This window comes from Delphinus delphis, chromosome 6, assembly GCF_949987515.2.
Source record: "Delphinus delphis chromosome 6, mDelDel1.2, whole genome shotgun sequence".
NCBI classification, from domain to species: Eukaryota; Metazoa; Chordata; class Mammalia; order Artiodactyla; family Delphinidae; genus Delphinus; species Delphinus delphis.
The window spans coordinates 46,462,802-46,477,267 of NC_082688.1; the positions used below are offsets into that span (position 1 = coordinate 46,462,802).

General features: G+C 37.8%; 1 protein-coding gene across 9 annotated transcripts in view; it reads right to left on the minus strand.

The window, feature by feature from the left end:
* The window catches only part of LOC132427298 (cytochrome P450 1A3-like), an 87,693-nt gene extending 85,295 nt beyond the window's left edge, over nt 1-2,398 (minus strand). For all 9 annotated transcript variants that reach the window (XR_011246512.1, XR_009519867.2, XR_011246515.1 and 6 more), the window contains exon 1: nt 2,274-2,398. The gene's annotated coding sequence lies outside the window, so the exon portion shown is untranslated. The remainder of the gene's footprint in view (nt 1-2,273) is intronic.
* Between the last annotated feature and the right edge of the window lie 12,068 nt (nt 2,399-14,466).

Consider the following 14,466-nt stretch of genomic DNA (forward strand, 5'->3'; position numbering starts at 1 on the left):
CATGGATGATTGATCCAAGGATAAGCCCTTGACCCAAGATGAACCTTCCTTATGAATATGGAATTAGGGCTGTGAAAGTTCATCTTCTCATTGGGCAGCTAGATCTATAAGATATAAATCTGAAAATATGATTTGGGGACCTTTCACCTACTAGGAGGACCTAAGAAACTGTGAAAGCACGTCTGAAAAATAAATAAAGTAGAAAAGAAAAGAAACAGAGAGAGAGAGACCTCATGACCTTGCATTCACTGTTTCTAGTACCTTCCTGAGATCTTGTCCTTGGATTGAATTCTTTCCTGCTTAAACTAGCTAGAATTGGTTTCTGTTACTTGAAACCAAGGGAGTCCTACCCACCCCTCCTTCCCCCACCCCCGCAAAATAAAGTTTAATACACATGAAGAATATTTTTTGTTAGCTATTGCATTTTATAGTAACTATAGAAAGAATACAAAACTTTCTCTCCCTTGAAAGAATACAACTAAATTTCACACTTCTCAAATTACTTCCTGAGACAAGTTAACATTGGTGGGCAGTATACTCATTTGCCAGTGTAAATATCCAGTTCTTTTTGAGTTTTTGAGTAGGCCAACACTTGATTTCATATATATATATATATATATATATATATATATATATACACACATACACACACACACATTCATATTGGGAAGCATTCTTGCAAGCAGCAATGAATTTGTTTTCCAGTTCAGAAGAAAATGATAGGGTGGTAAAAAGCACTACGCTTATGTTCTACTTTTAAAAAGCACCAAGGATCAAAGAAATGTGTATCTTATGGCCCCCTCTCTGAATACGCAAGAAAACCCTTGTCTTCTATTTTAGTTGATTGTTTTACCTTTCCAAGTTCACAGATAAAATGTGGCTAATTACACCAACTTGGTTGGCACTGTTTTCTAAGGAATTAACTTTGGAGTTAAAAGTGAAAGATCAACTTGTTTTTATAGGGGGAAAATTGTGCATTTAAATTAAAAAGAAAAACTGAGTCCCTAATCAATGCAACAGCTACAATTTGCAAAACTTCCCTTTTCTCTCAGTTCAGGAAGAAAACAGTGAGAATGTCATTGCACTGAGGCTTTGCAGCATACTGATTTTGCGAAACCGCTCTCGCTTCTATGACCATTTATTGCTCTCTTACCAGATGCCAGATCCAGAACTAAGCACTAAATCCACACTTTCAAAGCTCATACCTCTATGAGGTAATGTATCATCCTGTTATGGGGAGGCTTCGCGAGATAAAGTCATTTTCCTCATTTATTTCCCATGGTTTTTGAGCTTAATAATGAATCACCAATTACTTCTAGCACTTGCCTTTTCATAAAATTCCATTTCTCTTGGGCATTAACCAAACTTCCAATTTGACAAATGCACATTGACAATTATCAGAGGCGTTTCCAAAGCAGACAACTAAATAGATGAGAAGTGAGTGGGTGTGGCTAGAAGTAGGTGCGGTTTGACTCCCAGAAAGATGACTGGGTTTCCCCCGCCTACCTCTTTCCCTATTTAGATGTGGGAACTCTTTTAAATTATAGTGTCTTTTGGCCTCAGTTTTCTCATCTGTAAAATGGTCCCTCCAGACTAGTAGACTTTGAAGGCCAGCTCCAGCCTTCAGTAATCAAAGTTAGAAGGAAAAAGCAGGCAGAAGCCTGAGTGTGATGTCCAGGGTTAATTGCCTGGCTATATTGTGTTGCCAGAGTTTCCAGAGCAGTTAGCAGTTCCACAAATGTAAGTAACTGTGTGATCACCCTGGATTCTTTTTCATCTTGGGCCCTTCTAGTCTGTAATTAAATTCTCTTTGGCAGTTTACCAGACCCAGGCGCATTGCCAACTTTCCCGGCAACTTTCTTGGAAAGCTCTGAAGGCAAATTCTGTTCCTGTTGTTTTGGAGTGAGCTAGGGCTGAAACAGGGTATACAGCTCCCTAAGTGTGGGCTGCAGCATCGTCAAAAATTCAAGGTGAACTCTAACCCCTTAAGAGAAGAACCAGGTGAAAAAAGCACAAGTAGGTTGAAGGCTTTTGTTTTGGTTCTCAAACCTAGACACACACATCAGACCTCCCTCGGAAGCTGTGAAACCATTGTAATACCCACGTCCCAAATGGACCAGTTATCCAAATCTCTAGGGGTGGATGCATGTTAAAAAGCTCCTCAATATGACTAAGGGCCATTCCAAGTTGAGGACCTTTTTGGGGAGAAAACAACCTGCTATGAGATCAACAAATCCATTCAGCCAAATTACAATGAAGCTTGGAAGGCTCACCCGTGTCCAGAAATCTTGCAGTCAGTGCGAGGAATCTGGCGGAGGGATCTAACAGCAAAGAAGGTTTTCTAGAAAGTTGCGTGCATCCTAGGAAACAGGAACAGTGTGGTCACAGCAGCAGCAGTCCTGGGGAAAGGCTGGGAGAGAACATTCTGGGAATAGAGAATGAGGGGTGGACTTTGGACCTGTGTGGGGAGGAGTTTGGAGCTGGATTAGGGTATTTGAGAGCTAGAAAGAGGAATGGAGAGGCCTCTGCAGCCAGAATTGGGCCCTGGAAGCTGGGAAATTCCAGCATGAGTGGAGGGAGGCGGACCACATCTGGAGCTAGGCGTGGGAAGAAGACTGTAGGATGGAAATTGATCTTGGAAAAAAGCAGGGCAGGAAAGGGAGGATGCAAAGACTAATTCTTTTAAAATTGCTGGTGACAAGCAGAATTAGGGTCGAAAGACAGGCAGCAAGGAAGCAAAGAGCAAGAAGGAAATGTACCGATGGTGCAGAGGTATTGCTTTGCTGTGAATTTCAGGAAACCAGGGACATGCACGCAGCCCTCTGGGCAGCCAAGCACAGTGGCGGGAAGATGGACAAAATAAAAAATCCAGGAAACTCAGGTTGCCTTTGTCAGGAGGGTTTGGTAGCTTCTTGGGAGTCTTCATCAACCAGACAGATTTGTATTTCCACAACTAGAGCAGTTAATTCTGAGTATGATATTCACAGCTTTGATTTGAGACAATATTCTTACCGGCGTCAAGGCACTTTTGTTCGACCTGTGTAAACACCAATTTTTCTACCTCTACGGTGTGTGAAGTCTAGTTTTTCTACCTGTTATTAGGGAAATGCCGGGTGGTTTGGTGACATCATCCTTTCAAGGTGTCTGTAAGTTATTACATAATAAACTTTTCTTTAAAGTTTTGGAGTCTTTGGCTCCATAATTATTCTAGGTTTCAACTCAGCTTTTAATGAGACTGTCCAAGAAGGATCGCTGGTAGCTGGTACTTTCTCACGTGGTAAAGAAAGCAAGCCCCCAAAGAGAGTGTTAAACCTCAGATATTTCCTCAGGGGTAACCTTCAGGCCCTGAACTACTGTGTCATATTCACAAAACATTGTGGATTTCTCAATATCAAAACTCTTGAAATCATATGGCCAAAAAAATCTGACTCCAAACCATAGGGACTTTCTGACCCAGGGGCAGAATTTTCCTAACCAGCATTTAGTCATTTCATACTTAGCTACCGAAAAAAAAAATTTTTTATTACTAATGTTTTTCTTTAAGTATTACCTTCTTAATACAACTAACTCCACATTGGATTAATGTATAGACATTACATAGCCATATCAAGTTCCTCGTGCATGTACCCATGTTATAGACAATTGATAATAATTGCTTGGCAATGTGTTATTTAAAAGCCTTGTTAGGAGATGATAATGAGAATTGCCTTGCATTCCCATTGGTTAAGAAGAAAATCTGTTCCAAAATATTAATTGTGATAGCTAATGTTTATTGTGTGCTTCCAAGGAATAAGCATTTGAAAGTACTTTACATATTATTTCAGTTATTTCTTATATCCAACTTCTAAAAGAACTGCTATTTTTTCCCTGTTTATCCCTGATAAATTTTGAGGCACCAAGAAATTAGAAAAATTGCTCAGGCTAACAGAATGTAAATGGTGTAAAAAAAGTTTTGAACTCAAGTAATATAACTCTAGTACTGTGCCCATAGCCTCTGATTATACCACCTTCTACTGGAGAATTCTTCAGCAGATGTATACGATGGAATATTAGTCAGCCATAAAAAGAAACGAAATTGAGTTATTTGTAGTGAAGTGGATGGACCTAGAGACTGCCCTACAGAGTGAAGTAAGTCAGAAAGAGAAAAACAAATACCGTATGCTAACACATATATATGGAATCTAAAAAAAAAAAATGGTTCTGAAGAACCTAGGGGCAGGACAGGAATAAAGACACAGACATAGAGAATGGACTTGAGGACATGGGGAGGGGGAAGGGTAAGCTGGGATGAAGTGAGAGAGTGGCATAGACATATATATACACTACCAAATGTAAAATAGATAGCTAGTGGGAAGCAGCCGCATAGCACAGGGAGATCAGCTCAGTGCTTTGTGTCCACCTAGAGGGGTGGAATAGGCAGGGTGGGAGGGAGACGCAAGAGGAAGGAGATATGGGGATGTATGTAAATGTATAGCTGATTCACTTTGTTATACAGCAGAAACTAACACACCATTGTAAAGCAATTATACTCCAATAAAGATGTTAAAAAAAAAAAAAAGAAATCCTGGTATTTCTGGAACAGATATATTGTGTTGTAGCAAAAACATCTAACACCTATCATTTTTTGAGGATTATTTGGAGTTTTACACAAATTGTCTCATTTAATCCTTAATAAGAGCTTTTTGAATTTGGTATAATTACACCCATTTAACTATGGTTCAGTGGTATTTTTTTCAAGGATTGTACAAAGAACTCCCATATAGTCTTCAAACAATCTCCTGAAATAGTAACATTTATTACATTATCTATCGTTCTCTTTTTCTCTTCAATAACTACAGTAGGAATAAAACCAGGAAATTAACGTTAATACACTAATATTATCATATTCAAATTGCCTGATAATGTTCTTTATAGCAGAAGAAAATATATTGTCTGTAGTTGCCATGTTGTTTTAAGCTCCTTCAACATAGTCATTCCACAGTTTTCCACGACTTTAACACTTTAGAACAGTGCGGTCTAGTCTTTGCTAGAATGTTGTTAAATGTAAGTTTGTCTGATGTTTCCTTAGGACTATGTTCAAATTATGCATTTTTGCCTGAAAGGTCCAATGGTCATTTGTAGCACAATTAAAGTTACACAGCTAATTAAATTTGAGGCCAGGATTTGAATTTGAGTGAGAATCCAAAAGCTACATTCTCAACCTCCATTTGTAACATCATGAATAATTACAGAATTTCTCATACAATCTCTTTAACAAAGGATAATGACCTCTATAAATATCACAAAGATTTACTCTTGCATCTGCCATATTATAAAATGTGAAGGCAGGAAAATCAAATGGTATGATGGTATAGAACCTATTACAGGAAGTACATGTTTATTATCTATTACTTGGGGAATGCTATTCAAAAATTTGGATTAATATAAAACTTTACTGTATTCTGTATGTCTTGGATTATCAATTTTATGGTTCCTTACTTTACTTGCTTATTTGGCTTCTGTCTTCTTTTCTTATCCTAAAAAATTGTTACATGATAGAAAATGTCAGTGTAATTCTATAGTACTTCAATATACACTAGTCATTTTCTAAAAAACATAATATAAACATTATAAATAAACTGCACCACATTCCAGAAATTCAACTCCTAAAAGCTTTGTACACAGGTAATGATTTCTATATAATATCCTGCTCTTTTAATTATTTCAATATCCAACACGTTAGAAAAGTCGATAAAAAAATAGTAGCATGAGTCAATATTAATAAATAAACTTCCCTATCTCCAAAACGCTATACATCTTGGGCTAATTTTTCTAATGTCATTACTATGTTGTAAATTTAAGCAATACTCAATACTCAATTATCACTAACATTTTGGTCATGAGTATCTTTAAAAGCAAACAAGTTCTACAAATAAAAATTTAAATTTCCTGGCTACCCTTTATTTTAAAATGTCAGTTTATATACTCTTTCAAAATCACGATTAACTTGATTTCTATTAGTAAAAGTAAAAAGTCCCTGAAAACAAACATAGCTTCTCAATATAAACTGGTATTACATCTAAGAACACAAATAATTAAATGGTGTACTTCTATTAACTTAACAGTACTGTGTCTCAGATATCACCATACACTTTCAGAACCAAAGTCCTAGAAAATCCATGGCCCATTGAGAAGAAGTAATGACTGATACACAAGGACAAGTGACTATTTTATTTAATCCAGTGTTTTCAAGGATGTGGGTTTAGCTTATTAGTAGGTCATGACCAGTGTTTTAAAAAAACAAAATAAAACAATGGAGAATTTCTCAATATGTCATATGGTAAATGTAAATATTAATATGTGAAACTTTTGTTTTAGTATATGTGCATCTTTTGTATAGTGTGTGGAAAGGAAAAATAGTTTATTTACTGTGACACAACCAAAGAAAGCTTGGAAGCCACTGGTTTAATCAGAATTCAAATCAACTCATTTTTCGCTGTTATTCCTATAGGTAACAAATGTGACGTATTTCATTCTTTATTAACTTTCTTTTGTCTTGCCTGTACTTGACATTTCTAGGGCCTTTTTCACAGCCCTTACCTACCCTCCCCCAGCAATTCACACAGATAAACACTTCACCTAGAAATGTTCCTCGCCTTCCACTCCAGCTTTCTCATAAAAATTAAAGCAGTTTCAGCCAGCACACCAGGTAGATACATATTGTAGATGTTAAGAGTTCTCTTCTTCCCATTGGCAATAATCTTTAGTCTCTTAACTGATGAAATTTGCCTCAACAAAATGTCAATTTGTCTAATTTGCTCACCCTTATATACTGAGTTCCTACTCCATGGTATGGGCTCTGTAAGTATTTATTAAATAAATAACAGAATGAGTTATTTATTAAATAAATAACAGAATGAGTTATTTATTAAATAAATAACAGAATGAGTTATTCATTTAACTCACACAGACCTATGTGTGAGAGTGATCCTATCTACCAGTACACAGTGGCCTTTCTAAAACACCCCTCCCTACCAGACTGTTTAATCTGATTCTCACAGGACTCTTAAAGCATCCTCCCCTAGATTACACAATTAAAGGGGTAAGGGAGATAGAGGACTCTTCTTTTTTTTTTTTGTCTTTATCCTTTTTTTTTTTTAAACATCTTTATTGAAGTATAATTGCTTTACAGTGGTGTGTTAGTTTCTGCTTTATAACAAAGTGAATCAGCTATACATATATATACATCCCCATATCTCCTCCCTCTTGCGTCTCCCTCCCACCGTCCCTATTCCACCCCTCTAGGTGGACGAAAAGCACAGAGCTGGTCTCCCTGTGCTATGCGGCTGCTTCCCACTAGCTGTTTTACATTTGGTAGTGTATATATGTCCATACCACTCTCTCACTTCGCCCCAGTTTACCCTTCCCCCACCCCGCGTCCTCAAGTCCATTCTCTACATCTGTGGAGGACTCTCTTCTTGATTGAGATTATAATAGGGCTGGCTGCAGATTAAATCCAGCCAGCTTGGAAGTCTGGGATTAGCAGATGCAAACTATTATATATAGAATGGATAAACGACAAGGTTCTACTGTATAGCACAGGGAACTATATTCAATATCCTGTGATAAACCATAATGGAAAAGAATATGAAAAAGAATATGTGTAACTGAATCACTTTGCTGTACAGCAGAAATTAACATAACATTGTAAATCAACTATACTTCAATAAAATAAATTAAAAAATAAATCCAGTCAGCAAAAAGGATTTGGCCCACACATTTTAATCAATGTCCTATATTTAGATGGTAGAAATTCTCACATAAAAACTCAGCCTGTCTTGAAAGATCATAAGATCTGACGATGCCAGGTCTACAGTCGGCTGGAGCTGGGGTAGCTGATTCATTTTGATGAGTCATGTGTATACATCTTTTCTTCAGGTTTCCCTCCCTTAACAAGACTATGAGTTCCCCAGAATCCTCCTATCATGTTTTGTTTAGTCAGGGCTCAATATGTAGCATGAAGGCATAAATTAGGAGTGGGTCACAGTGCTTAAGGTCAGTTTTGAAGACGGCTTATATAACTATAAGGTTCAGTTCTCTCCTCTCCTCCTCACAGCATCTAGAGTTCGTCCCACAGAAATCTAATCTTAGCTCATGGTTCAGCTCTCCTTTCTGCCATAAAGCTGAATCTGCAAGCCTGGCCTGCTTCTTGGATTCTAACCAGAAATCACTAACTGTCCCTCTCAGACTGTGTCACAAACTTACTCTGTTATCCAGCCAAAACATACTTTACAACCGATGGCCCTGATTTGTTTTAACGCTACCATCATCCTACCATGCACATAACCTTGAAGCCTCAGCAATTTTAACTTCCTTTTTCCTCCCTCGCCAGTCACATTCAGCGAGTTATCAAATCTAGTTTACTCATTCTTCAAAATATTGAATGTCTCTTTTTTTTCTCTTCTCCTTCCTCTGTTCAAGGTCAAGTTTCATCATCTTGATAAACACTTAATTGCTCTCCTTACCTCAAGCCTTTTGCCTTTCCATGTAGATTTATTTATAATAGCAATGAATATTTAGCCAGTGTCCACTACTGTCTGAGGAGTTAGGGATACAGCAGTAAACAAAAGTGAGAGTTGTGGCTTTCATGGATTTGTAATCAGTGAGGGATACAGCAAACAAACAAACACGTATATAATCATATAATGTCAAATAGTAATACATTACATGAAAAAATAGCTCATATGAGGATAGGGAATAATGGATTAGAGAGGTACAACTTTAAAAAAAATAATTGTAATTCTTTTAATGTTTAAATTCATATGCAACTAAAGGACACTTATTGAATATAGTTTCCCATATTAAACTTCCTGAAATATGTCACATCATGCCACTTCTCTACGCAAACACATTTAACAGTTATTTATCTATAAAACAAGTGGGATATAGTCCAAAGTGGTTAGCTCAGGATTACTTAATCTGGTCCCAAATATTCTTTCTTGCCTTTAGTGGATAAACACAAAACTTGGTTAACTTCCTGGCTTTATGCTTTGCTACTTGATTGGCTTATTACCATCCTAAGCCTCTCTGAAGCACCCCTACCCTTCAGGTCCCAGTGCAAAAAAGCCCCTCTCCCTTCTCCCTGCTCTAGGTCACCCAGTATGACAGCAATCCACCACCTCATAACGAGCTGTCTCCTTGTGTTTATATTATATATTCCTAGGTGGATGGCATACTTTTGAAAGGTGACTGTATTATATTACTTTACACTCTTCTTAGTACTTTACAAAGTGGTTGGCAAACAAACACATGTTTGTTAAGTAAGTGTCGACCAACCAACTACATGAGTTGACCACAGTCAGCATCTGTGGCTCCAAGTGGGCACAGCCTCACATCATCTGCCCTTGGTGACATGAAGCCTATACCTGAGACAGAACCATCACTTGAAGTTTCCATTTGAATATGCCTTTTATTTTCCCCTTAAAAGCAGTATATCACTGTAATCCAAACAGATCTTACATCATTTTGTGTCTAGAATGAAAGGCCTTGCTTTATCAGGGTGTTAGCTCTCTACACTGGCCACAAGGGGGAGCAGCAGTTCTTTTCCAGGGACCAGAATGACTCCACACTTTTCATTCTTCTATAGTTAAGCCACCCCAATGTTCTGCTTTTGCCCATACTTGGTCCCATACATGTTTCTCTTTTTGCTTTTTCTCCTGAAGGTATTTCTCACAACCGAAAGGAAACTTCTTCTTCACCTTAAGAAATTTTATTTTAGTTTTCTTGATTCCATTTCTCTAGCTATTAAGAGTTTAATTTCCATTTGGATTCTTAATTCCTTACTTTCATAGAACTTCTCAGCACTTCTGGAAAATAGTTACTGTTGGAAACAACAATTCAAGGGCAAATGAAAAATTATCTTTCAATCAATATCTGACATGGACGACAGGTAGCATGTATTTTTGTCCCTCAATTTACCTAAAGTATCGAGTGCAGATAGGTGTTTAATATTGACAAATAGGAAAAGCTCTTAAAGCGTCTTAAAACTGGATGTTCCAATACTCGACACATATACAATTCTAGAGTTAGCAGGAATATTAGAAATAAACTGGATCCAAACCTCATTACAAATAAGGACTTTAAATCATAGAAAAATCAAATGATGAGCTGAACTAGTTCAAGAGCTCACTCCATGAAGCTCCGTTGTCTCTCTTTTGATCATAATGTAAAAGCTGGTCTATAGTTTAAACATAGAGATGAAATAGTTCTTTTACTAATCTGACAATATCATGCTAAGGATCATTATAAAAATGTTGCTTTGGGTTCTGAATACACAAAACACCTTACATCCACACATAGTGTGTTACCTTGCAGTTAAAGTTACTCAAGTAGATCTGTTGGTACTGGTTTGAGGTTCCAACTGAGTGAGGAAACCAAGATAAATAATATTAATAATAGAAATAATAACAATAATAATATTATGTAGTGTGATTTTTATAAAGAAAACTATATACGTAAATGCATGGATAAAGTTCTGTAAGTGTATACAGTCAAAATTGTTAACCCTGATACTTACTCTAGGGAGAGAGAAGGGAGCAGGTAAATGCCTTTCAGGGAGGCTTTCATTTTACACTGCATTTATTTCCATAATATTAGAGTTTTTGCAACAAGCATGTATAACTTCTGAGTTTATGAGCATTTAAAAGGCAAAAATTAAAAATATAAAAGGAAACATTGCATTAACATTATTATGAGAAGAAAATTTTACTTTTATGAAAGGCCATTGAATTTGATTAAAAAACAAAGACATCCTTTATTTCCCCACTGAAAACATAGTCAGTGATTAACCAGCATAATAATAAGAGCTCAAAATTCAGTCCTAATGGTGGCTCCATACTGAGTTACGACTAACAAAGAATGGACTTGTTTTGCAGGACTGATTAAAAAATTCTTAGGAGCTACTTCCTAGTACATCAACTACATTAAATCTCCTATTCACCACAGTGAATGTCTTGAAGCGGTAAAGACATCTAGGCTTTATTAGTGCTCAAAGTTCAGGGTCAGAATTTTTTCACCCTCCACTAATACTTGGCCAGTGAGAATGGCCAAGCCCTGGAAAGCTACTTCCAGGCAGCCCTCTATAGACGTCTTACTAGTGTCTCCTTATGTCCACTAATCCCCAGTCCGCTTTGTTTACTAAAATACAATTATGTTAATGAGTTTCTTTTATTTAAATATAGCTCCATAGTTTCTCCTTTCCTCAAATTAGGACGTAACAACATAAATTTTGAACCTCTTATATGTCTCTTGTCCTCTATATGATTTTGGAATCTTTTCTTAAAAGGAAACGTGTATCCATGCCCCTCCCCGACTCCTCACATTGCCATAATGGAAATGGTTCTCAGTCTCAACTCTCTGACTTAGAAGAGTATTAGAACAAATACTTCTAGCTCCTCTCTCTATCTGGCCATTTCTCTTTTGGATGAAGAAGTAGCTTATCAGAGTGGTGACTTCAGTTAGAATGTGGCCTTCATCTGTGCCATCTTTCTCTATTGGCTGAGATAATTGGTGTTGAAGGCCTTGTCCATGAGTGACCCCACCTCTTGTCTATTGTTCTTTTCCTTTTGGAGTGTTCTGTTCTCAAGTGGCACATACTTTCCTCCTCCAGCTCTTTTGTGTCCGTTTGGTACCTTCCTGTAGGGCATGTCTGCCATTCTCTAGATTGAGGAGATCAAATCCCAGTGAGAGGAAGCCCTACAATGCACTCAAGTTCAATATTTTAAGAATCTGATTCTGGACTTTGATCCCCACTTATCTCCTTGGGTTAGTTCCAAATTGTTTATAAACATAGGGGAAGATTTGTATGCATGCAACTCGTACTCTTCCCTGAGCTCCAGAACTGTATATCCACCTGTTTACTGTGTATCTTCTCTTGGGCATCTCAGAGTGACCTCAAAATTGAACACCCAAACTTAACTCATAATCTTCTCGCTTGTGTAAAAATAAATTAACAAAATGCTGGTTCTCTTTGGAGCATCCCTTAGCTCAGCAAATGCCATTATCTTCTCTCTAGCTGTACAAGCCAGAAGCCAGAAGTCTTCCCTGATTTCTCTTCTCCATTTCACATATTTCACATATCCAATTCATCACATTTCCCTCCATCTCCACCACCTCCTCCCTATTCTTAAACAACCTCATCTCTCACCTGAACTACCACCATTGCCTCATAATTTGTCTACCCACATGTCCTCTGGGCTCTGTTCATTGAACTCACCATGTTATGGCCTGAGGTATTTTTTCCACGCCATTGATGGCATTCTATTTCTCTTTCAATAAAGACAAAACTCCTGGCAAAACCTGTAACAGGGGTCAGCAAACTTTTTCCTCTAAGGGACTATATAATAAATATTTTAGGTTTTCCTGGCCATACAGTCTCTGTTGCAACTTTTCAACACTGTTATTATAATGAAAAACAGCCACAAACAATAAACAAATAGGGGGCTGTGGTCCAATAAAACTTCATATAATCAAGCAACAGGCTGGGTTTGACACACAGGCTCTAATTTGCCAGTCCTTGTCCTAAAATGTTCTGCATATTGCACCCCTAATTACCTCTCTATTCTCTCATACAGAATATCCTACTGTTATTGCCATTCCAGTGCTTATTTCATGCTTTTATACTTAACATATTCTTTCCCACCACAAGGCTTTCACCGATGTCCTTCTCTCTGCCTGGGTTGTTCTTCCATCATCTCTTCACCTGGTTAGCTCTTATTCCTTCTTCAGATCTTGGCCCAAAGAAGCCACCTGTGGCCTCCCCGTCTTTGTAGAGTCTCTCAGAGCCTCCTAGATCCTTCCTCCAGAGCACTTGTCAAGGGCAATTCTTATTTCTGCAATTATCTGAGTAATGCTTGTTATCTCAACGTCAGATAACTTCCACTCCCTACCACCAACTGTGAGATCCAGAAAGGCAGGGATAGTATTTTCCTCTTGTTTATCATTGCATCCCCAGGCCCCGGTGCCCAGCACATAGTTAGCGCTCAGTAAATTCTTGCTGGTGGACTAAATAAGTGAATGGAGGCATGGATGAATTATTTCCACTCTCACCACCACTAGCTTCCAACATCCCATGGTGACCTGTGTCTATTTTCTCAAGTCCTCTGTTCATAAATTGTCTCTAGCAATGTCTCTCTCTCTCCCTCTTTCCATATCAATCTCCCTTTTTTCTGCACACTTGGAAGAATTTCTATTGCTGTTAATTTATCTCTCTGTCCTTTACATATATCTGTCTTTTCTGGTGAGTGTTCTTCTAGCTTTCCTTTGATCCCCAAATGCTCATGCCACAGATTTGTCAAATTTCTCCAGCCAAAAACCTCCCAGAACACATTTGTAGTATAACACGGTTGCTTTTATTCACTTGTTATAATGAGGAAGAACACGCCCTTTGAGAAACCTTGGAGGCATCTCAGTGGAAGGGTGTAAGAAGCGACTTAGAAGATTTGGACATACGTTTGGTGATCTTAGGAAGAGTTCAAGGAAGTAGGCCTTTTGCTCTGGATTGATTGCTGCTATCAAAAATTAAAGATAATTCTTTGGGCATCTTAAAAATTATTTTCCAGGCAGTAGAGAGGAATGGTGTACAGCTAAAACTGTAATTGGTCAAAAGGCAATAGTTACTCATAGTAGCCAGATAAGGGTAACATCTGGTCTTTTTTATCACTTGGGTAATGTCCTTGTTTTTGTCTAACACATAATTACAGGAGGTTCTTGTTTTTGCCTTGATCCAACAAAATCACAGTGTGGCCTTGTCTGGTTTTGGCATTCTCTGAAATTATTTCCATTCAATAAGAGAATACCATGGCTTAGCTGTGAGTGGCAGGCCAGCTCCTAGCAGCACAAGGCCTTCTTGTAGTGCCAGGGAGTCCCTGGCTTTCAGAAGCTGCTGATCTTTCTCTGGGAGTGAGTCCTCTGATGGAGGAGTGGGTATACATGAAGGGTGTCCACACATATGAAGGTTCTCTATGCCTCATTCTGTGCCTGGTAGTCTGTGCAGGCAGGCTGACCTTGGCTAGCATGGATTAGAATTTCAAGACTGAATACTTCTGTTTATCATTTTTCATTGTGTCCTAGTTGAAGAGTCACATTAAGTTATGAAGTCAGACAAATAAAATTCCTCACTTAATGAAAAATGCATGGAATCCTTTGGCCTGTGCTCACTATTATAATCACAGATAAGAATTTGAAAGTACAACAGCTCTCAATTATCTCTCTCCAGTACACAATTTTTAAAAAATCTCTTGAGTAATTTTGCAAAGATTGTCCATATGATATCAACTGAGAAGACAAACAACTGAATTTTGGAAAAGAGCCAGCCCACTAGCATTAATTATTGACTGCAGCCATTGGCCCTGGGTATGACATGTGAAAAGGATTTATGAAAAGAAGCCAAGTGTAAGGTGCAGCCTGAGGACTGTGATAAGGAAGGAT